We start from the raw sequence: 8,920 nt of genomic DNA, 5'->3' as shown, positions 1-8,920 counted from the left end.
AAGTGTATGTTGCACTACCGCCTGGCTTTGAAGATCCAAAACATCCTGACATGGTGTACAAGCTCAACAAGGCACTTTATGGCCTCAAACAAGCCCCTAGGGCTTGGTATGACACACTCAAAGACTTCCTCAAGAGCAAAGGCTTCAAACCTGGTTCCCTCGACATCACTCTCTTCACGAACACATATGATGGTGAACTGTTTGTGTGCCAAATATATGTGGATGACATTATCTTCGGCTGCACCAATCATAAATACACTGATGAGTTTGGGTATATGATGCAAGAGCAATATCAGATGTCCATGATGGGTGAGCTGAAGTTCTTCCTTGGTCTTCAAATACGTCAGCAACGCAACGGCATCTTCATATCTCAAGAGAAGTACCTCAAAGATTGCCTGAAGAAATTTGGGATGCAAGACTGCAAAGGCTTGACGACGCCAATGCCAGCCAAACATCATCTGGGTCCCGACAACAATGGTAAAGAGTTCGATCAAAAGGTATACCGCTCCATGATAGGTTCTTTACTGTATCTATATGCATCTAGGCCAGATATTATGCTTAGTGTTTGCATGTGTGCTCGATTCCAAGCGGCACGAAAGGAATTGCATCACTTAGCTGTGAAGCGAATTCTTTGATATTTGGCTCACACCCCAAAACTAGGATTATGGTATCCAAAGGGCTCAGAGTTTGATCTAGTTGGATTCTCGGATGCTGATTATGCTGGTGACAAGGTGGATCGCAAGTCTACATCAGGCACATGTCATTTTCTGGGACGATCACTTATATGTTGGTCTTCAAAGAAGCAGAACTGTGTATCTCTCTCCACTGCTGAATCTGAATACATTGCTGCTGGATCTTGCTGCGCTCAGCTTCTATGGATGAAGCAAACACTCAAAGACTATGGCATTCATCTGAAGCAAGTTCCACTCTACTACGACAACGAAAGCGCCATCAAGATTGCCAACAACCCAGTTCAGCACTCGAAGACAAAGCACATTGAAATTCGTCATCACTTTCTCAGAGATCATGTGGTGAAGGAAGATATTGATATCATACACGTCAACACTGAAGAGCAATTGGCAGATATCTTCACCAATCCCTTGGATGAGAAGAGGTTTTGCAAGTTACGGTGTGAGCTAAATATCTTGGAATCCTCAAATGTCCTGTTCAGGCACACATCCTAACACTTATGCATATTGATGACTTAGATGTGCAACACACGAAGTAAAGTATATCTTCAATTAATGAAGACTTACATTCTAAGTGTGAATACATTAATGTGGAATTTGACTTCGGAGCATCACGATAATTGTGCGCCGTGTCTGGGTCTAATACTTCCTATACGGTGGGTAACGCCACCACCAAATTTTTCTGTTTGAAGTGTTTCACTCATGGTGTTATGTTTGGTATGTCTTCACATTTGGTTTGGCTTCAATCTCAACCTGTCTTCATGATTATCTTCACTATGTTGATTATATATATATATACTAGTGTTCTGTCCTCTATAGCATTCACTTATAGCTATGTCTTCTTGTTGAATCTTTTGAACTAAGTGAATGTGATCGGACCCTAACCTCTGTATGCTTTCTATCTCAAACTCTGTCTCTCCAAATCATATGCATTCTACTGAAACTGTCGAATATCTTCTCTGTGTCCTTGTCAGCAGAAGATACAGAGACAAACATTAAGTCCGTTTTCAATGCTAATTCCTTCACCTGAAACCCGGAGAAGTGGGAACGACCACCTGACAATCCAGGCGTGCGTGGGAACGTGGAACAACCTCCGATATGTTGCATGATGGCCACGTGTCCTTCAGATGTGAATCGCCAGGGGCACCTGTGTAATAACACTGTGTCGTCCCTGTCTCTATAAATACACGCCTCACCACAGTCATTATCCTTTCTTCCACTCTTGCACAAACCCTAGCACCACCGCTCACCCTCGACGATGCCGGCGACGAAGCACTTAGTTGCCGCAACCTCACCGACATCGTCTTCACGCCGGCCGCGGACATCGTCTTCTCCGCCATCGCCGTAGGTGTCCTCCGTTGCCAAGTTAGGGCACAGACGATCGATCTGCTCGGCCTCCTCTCCCACTCCGTCTAGCAGTTCTTTGTGTGGTAAATAAAACTTCCTTTTTACGGCCCCTATGATTCTATAGATCCATCACTTTCTACCACAAGCAGTTTCTGTTCACACAAGTTGGATCTATTTCATACTGCATCTCATAATATGCCTAGTATGTTCACTTATGCTTCACAAAGTAGTTAGATTCCTCACTTGTACTTATTCGTGGATTCATACAAATCTGGAACCAACTCTCTATCTATGAGTGAATGTCTTTGCACTATGAGGTCAATGTCTTCTAAACTGATTTATCTTCAAAATCTTCTGAGAATGCATATGACCTATTCCCCTTCATTCACACCTTAATGCTGTCACAGGTACATGTCCGTGGGAGAATCCCTTGGTTCTCATAGTCTACATTCATTTGCAGAATTCTTACAGCATCATATAAATTCTTCCGAAGCCAGTTCCTGTTTGACCATCAAGCGGAAGCCTTTGAAACCTTTGAACGTGCTGAAACCATTCAGTTTGAAGCTCATGGCTATAGAGAAATCAGCAAGGAAGGGTGGCCGACAGCGTCGAGGGGGAACATCAAGAGATCTGCTTGACGACCTCTCAGAGCTATACAAGACAGACCCAGAAGAGGACTACAATCAGCGCAAGACACGAATCCAATGGATTCCAAGGTACTGGGCTGAGCAATGGTTCAAGTACAGGTTTGTGACCCAGGAATATGCAGAGAAGAATGTCATCAAATGACCATGGGGAGACATTCTATACAGAAATCTTCAACCCAAGTCCAGAGATGAAGCCATTGAACAAGGCTTCTAACCCTGCATGGTTCGTGGACCACAGCCTGCGGATACAGACCCATCGTCATTGCTATGGTGTCGTGACGACAATCTGTTCAAGCGCAACTTCCAGTTTGCCAAGAATTCGGCTAAGCAAAACAAGAAGTCACTGGGACTAGACTTCAACCCTGGTCCTTCTGCTCCCCGTGCCGATGGCACCCGTGAAGCTAAACCCAATCTTGTTGGGCCCTTCTACAACCTGGAAGGTCTCATCACTCATATCATGGTTCAAGGGACATCCGTGGATGAGCCTGCAGATGACGCTGAATCTGATGAAGCGCCTGCACCGCCGAAGCCAAAGAAACTGAAGAAACCTAAAGCTTCAAAACCTGCTCCTCCACCAAAGGTCTTACAGGTGAAGCCTCTGGCCACTGCACCTCCTGAACATAGTGTGCAGTCTGAAGATTTGTCACGCATCTCCAAGCCCTCGAGAGTAAAGATGCCCTTGCAACCCCCCAGCCAAGAACGGACTGCTGCTGCTATTCTGCGCAACGACGCCATTGATCTGTCCAGCGATGAAGATCTTGCAGATGACGCTCTTGAGCAACTGATTAAGAGCAAGGAAGAAGTAGAAATCTTCAATGATTTGCCTCTCTTTGACATGGCAATCATCCACAACTTCATTGATGAGTGGTTTGAACCCCCAATCTCAGCTTTGAAGATCTGCAACTTCCAATTGGCCTCAGTGTCGCCTTCACTAGCGCCATTGCTTCTGAGCTAGCTCTAGCTCAGCGCATCGTTGAACTGAAGCAAAAGATTGACTATGAGAAAGCTCAGTTCAAGAAGCACATGGACAAGCTCAGCATGCAAGATGTGAAAAACTTCAAGATTATGATGCACGAGCTCAAGGAAGCCTTTCTCAAGAAGCATGAAGAAGCTAAAGGTTCTCGTGAGCGCATGAAGAGCCTGGCTGACAAGTGTGTGCAAGCCTACAATGAGGCTGAGAAGCGCAAGGCTCTTGGTCGTCCTGGCATCGACCCCAGAATGGCTGCAAAGAAGAAGAAGCCATCAATAGACCAATCTGCACCTTCAAGGCAGGAAGAACCTCGCATAGTCTTCCCAAGCAGCATGACTGGCTCGAAGCCAAAGGTCAGGTCAACCGCTTCAGAACTGAAGAAGACGAGAACTGCCGAGGCTGAAGCCAGAAAAAGGAAAAATCCTGAAGCTTCTGATGTCGCTCCCTCTAAGAAGGAGCGCAAAACTAAGAAGGATCGGGCTGCTCCCACAGAGCCCTTAGTTGTTGAACCCATCTCAATGGTTCGCCCTACATCTGAACACCACGAGCGCCAACTAGTTGTTCATGAGCCTGCTTCCACAGAGGCTCATGACGCTGAAGACATTCCAGCAGTTGATCCCACCGCTGCTAAAGACATTGGTCACCATGACAATGTTGAAGATGATGAAGTCCTTCCTCAGATCGAGCACGAACTGGTATCATCGCCTGTGCTCACGCACAGCGAACTCATCAGCATTGGTTGTCCTCTGACGCCAACTGCTCAGGATGCATCGTGGGCTGATCACCCACAGAGACAAGACACTCCAAGCTCTCCCCAACCGCAAGCAACCCCATCAGTGCAAGAAGAAGATGACTTTGAGGCCCAGCCAACTCCATCTCCACAGGAGTCGCCAGCGTTACGCAGGCTTCGCAAAGGACCAAGGCCTCAAGTCCCCCTTTCGAGCGTTCCAGAAGGAGAAGTGCCCCAATCTGTTGCACGTCAAGTGTTCCCAGAAGCCACTCCGACTGTGAATGTCTCCGTGTGTGAAGCCAAAGGTGCTGAAGACAATCCGGCTGCATCAGCCGATGACAAACAAGAAGAAGATCGTGTCCCTACACCCCCAATCTCTGAAAAAGTTGTTCCTGAAGTGAACATGTCTGTGCTCGACCCTCCAGCTCATCAAGTGGAGGTTGAGAATCTTGCGGCTGCCACCACCAACACAAATGAAGCCGATGACGTAGTCATGACTGAAGAAAATGTGGAGCCTGCACCAACCAATGTGCCAGAAGCTAATGAAGCCAATGATGCACCTGCAACAGATGTGCAGCCTGATACCTCTATTGATGCCACTGCTCCTGTTCCGCCACCAAGGCCACACACTATCGAGCAATCATTCAACTATGGCCATCTTATCACTGTCAAATGGCCTTTTCTGACTCCTCCGCCTACTACTGGTCCTCGGTTTGATTACCATGTTGAGCACAGGCCTCGGGTTCAGAAGCCAATGCCAAGGTTACCCAGGTTTCCAGGTACTGCATCTGCACCCGGATCTTTCAATATCAATGGTTTCAAGGCACACAACACCTTCTTTGATAGCGCCAAGAACCCCTACACCAAGGCAAGAATATCTTCTGATCGGTTCTGGAGCTATCAGCAGCGCAGTTATTACTCATGCATCCTGTACAATCAAGGTCGCATTTTCCCACATATGCGTCTTGACAATGAAGCCATAACTAGTCTGCCTTGTTTGGAAGAAGCTCTGTATTGCTTTAGAGAGTCTGGATTGTTGCCGTTCATCACTGACAAGGAGCACTGGAACGAAGAATTGCTGCTCCAATTCTATGCCACTCTTCATATTCATGGCTACAACAGAGATCCGAAGACTTGGGTCCTTGAGTGGATGACAAGCAATGTTCATCACGAAGCCAAAGCCTTTAATATCATTGAGCTCACCGGCCTGCCCACTCCAGGAGATCTTTATGAACCTGGTTGTTAGCTTCACAGTGCAGCTATGGAGAGCATTTTTCACAAGCCTGAACCAAACATGAGTCAGATGCTTAGCATGATGAAGCCTTTGCCTCCAGATGCTGAATATCCTAAGGAGTTCTTTGTTGAAGACCTTGAGTATCTGCCATGCACTATCTATCACATCATAAGGCGAACTCTCTGGCCCATCAAAGGACATTCTCCACATGCAAAGCTGGAAGGTGCAATGAAGACTTTGGTCTTCCATATTCTTCATGGCAAAAGCTTCAATGCACACGACTTCTTAATCCGCCAACTTGCTGCATCCGGATCTGATCTCTTTGGCTTGAAATTTTACGCTCCATGGATTATGCGGCTGATCAAACTACACTCAGTTGTCACCTATCAGCCCTCTGCTCGCAATCATCGGATCTTTCTGCCTGACGTCGATATGTCAGTTGAAGCCATCTATCCAGAGCCTACCAAGGAGCCCCTTAATCTTAAGAATGCTGATAAGCAAAGTTTCTCTCAACACATTGAAGGCGACCCAGCAATCACTCGTGTTTATCCTCTGGCTGGTACTACCCGTGCACCTCATCGTGCCCTCACTGAAGCCACTGAAAGCACCATTGCACAACAGCCCAAGAAGCGATCCCGTGTTCTCAATGACCGAGAGCTTCTGGTTGCCCTTCATCAAAAACAGGAAAAGCATCATGACTGGCTGAAGCGCCAAATACAAAGCCTCTTGGTGGACGTAAACAGGATTCGCAACCTTGCCACCAAGAATGTCTTTGTTGCCCATGAAACCTGTTGGCGTACATGGAAAGGGCTGACGCTTATGTGCTCTGAAGATGATCTTCAAGAGGATGGATTCTCTGAACGCTTCAAGTTTGACTCAACACCTCCAAGAAGGACTATGCTGCGATGAACTCCGTCTCTTGAAGACTCTGAGTTCTCCTCCTCTGCTGCAACAGTGAATGCATGTGTCATCGATGATGAAGACGATGCTACTTCACCACCTTCGGCGCGAATCACCACTGCACCGAGTTCGTCTGCACTGCCAAACAACACCAACGACCCTGCTGCTTCACCTACTTCTCATGGGTACGAGTAGATGCTCTATGTCTTCAAACCTTTTTGGTCCTTACTGACAAAAGGGGGAGAAACATATGAGTTTGATAGTCTTCAAGTGGGTCCATATCGGCGGTGGTTTTATATTTTGCCTAGTGTTTACAACTCTCGCGTTTTGATACATTTGGTTCTTTGAGTTGTAACACTCAAACTCGATGGTCGTCTGCTACTTATTTGCTTTTCTGTGATGCGATGATAAATTCCGCATGTGCAACGATAAATTCTGCACTTAGATCATTTTGCAGACGTCCATTTTTCATTATGCATGTCATTATCTTCACATACTTTTCATGCATGATAAATTGTCATCATAAGTTGAAGAGGATCTCCACAAGTACAACTTGCCATGTGCATTTGCATACCAAAAGCAAATTACTTATATGCACATCTTCAGGGGGAGCAATAACCTATCCTTTACAATTTCACATATTTTATTCCCCGTTGAAAACTTCAACTAGTTTGTCATCAATCACCAAAAAGGGGGAGATTGTAAGTGCATCTAGTGCCACCCCTAGTTGGTTTTGGAGTATTGACGACAAACCTAGTTGAGGGACTAATGTGTTTGTGAGAATTGCAGGATAACACAGGTAGAAGTCCCCCATTGATTCGGTTTTCCTACCAGAGATGACCCCTAAAAATGTATGAAGACATTGAAGTCAGAGGTGGTATGTGAAGACATTCACATTGAAGACTATGATAAGAGAAGACATCGCGTGAAGACTATGGAGCGCGAAGACTTAGCAGTTTCGTTGTTCTATGTTTTTCTTTGTTGAGTCATAGGAACCACCGTACTATTAAGTGGGGTCCAAGAGAACCAGTCAGAATGACTGAAGTGATGCTTAACCAAAATTCTATGTCTTTGAGTGAAGACTATGAGAGCAAATCTTGTCCAGAGTTGGATAAGTCAGCTTTGCTTGTAGCCCAAGTAAAGTTCTCGTGTGTGTTTGAAATCTGACCGTTTGAACACGTGTCAGTTCCTTAGTGACCCAGGGTCATTTCGGACAAATCAGGCCGGGTTGCCTAGTGGCTATAAATAGCCCACCCCCTACAACTATAAATGGTTGGCTGCTCAGAGTTAGAGTACGGCTTTTGTAGTTTGAGAGCAACCCACCTCGAAGCCTTTGAGAGAGAATTCCTTGCGAGGATAAAGCCCTAACCACCCAAAGCCAAAGAGTGTTAGGCATCACTGAAGTCTTCCTGTCTGTGTGATTTGAAGACTTATTACACTTGAGGATTGTGAATCCTCCAGCCGGTTAGGCATCGCGTTCTGAGCATCCAAGAGTCATTGTGGATCGCCGGTGAACGAAGTCTGTGAAGGTTTGGGAGTCTACCTTGAAGACTTACCAGAGTGATTGGGCGAGGTCTGTGTGACCTTAGCTCAAGGGGAATACGGTGAGGACTGCGTGTCCTGAGCTGCGTGTTCAGGACTGGGTGTCCGGGACTGTGTGTCCTCAGGTTTAAATACCTAGCCACCCTAACCAGACATACAGTTGTCACAGCAACTGGAACTGGTCCAACAAATCATTGTCTTCAATGAGTCACTGATTTCATCCTTCCCTTCCCTTTACTTACTGTTGGTCCTTGTGAAGTCATTGCATGATTAAATTATCTTTTGTCTTCACTGAGTGACTGCTTGTTCTGATTGGCTTCACAATATCTTCCTACCTGATCTTTACTGCCTAGCTGCTATTAGTCATTGTGCTTTCACTTCATTGAATACTTGACTATGGTTTGCCTAGTGTAGTCTACCTTCCGCTGCATGGTAATAGGTTTATTTCTATCGTTTGTCTTCGAAACTTCCATGTTTTGAAGAGTTTCATAAAAATCGCCTATTCACACCCCTCTAGTCGATCACTAGCTCTTTCACTAACTCATATTTCTCCCCCTTTGTCATCGAATGACCAAAGGGATCGAAAATAAGGACTAACGCCCCTGAAGATAATCATGTTGATGAAGGAGCGCCAGCGTTGTTGGGGTCGTTTGTTGATGTAGGTGATCAGGTGTAATATAGCAGGGTTTTTGCGCCCAAACTACGGATGTGTCTGTTCTCCACAGGGACTAGGCGATAGTGACTACGCTCGGCTAAAGCTAGGCTAGACAATTTAAGTGACGAATACAGGGAAAATAAACCTAAAGTATCTAATATCGTTTCAGAAAATCGACGACAACGTAAATGAAAATAAGCAAAGGG

Source organism: Triticum aestivum, chromosome 6A (genome assembly GCF_018294505.1).
Source record: "Triticum aestivum cultivar Chinese Spring chromosome 6A, IWGSC CS RefSeq v2.1, whole genome shotgun sequence".
NCBI classification, from domain to species: domain Eukaryota; kingdom Viridiplantae; phylum Streptophyta; class Magnoliopsida; order Poales; family Poaceae; genus Triticum; species Triticum aestivum.
This window is presented reverse-complemented; position numbering follows the sequence as displayed.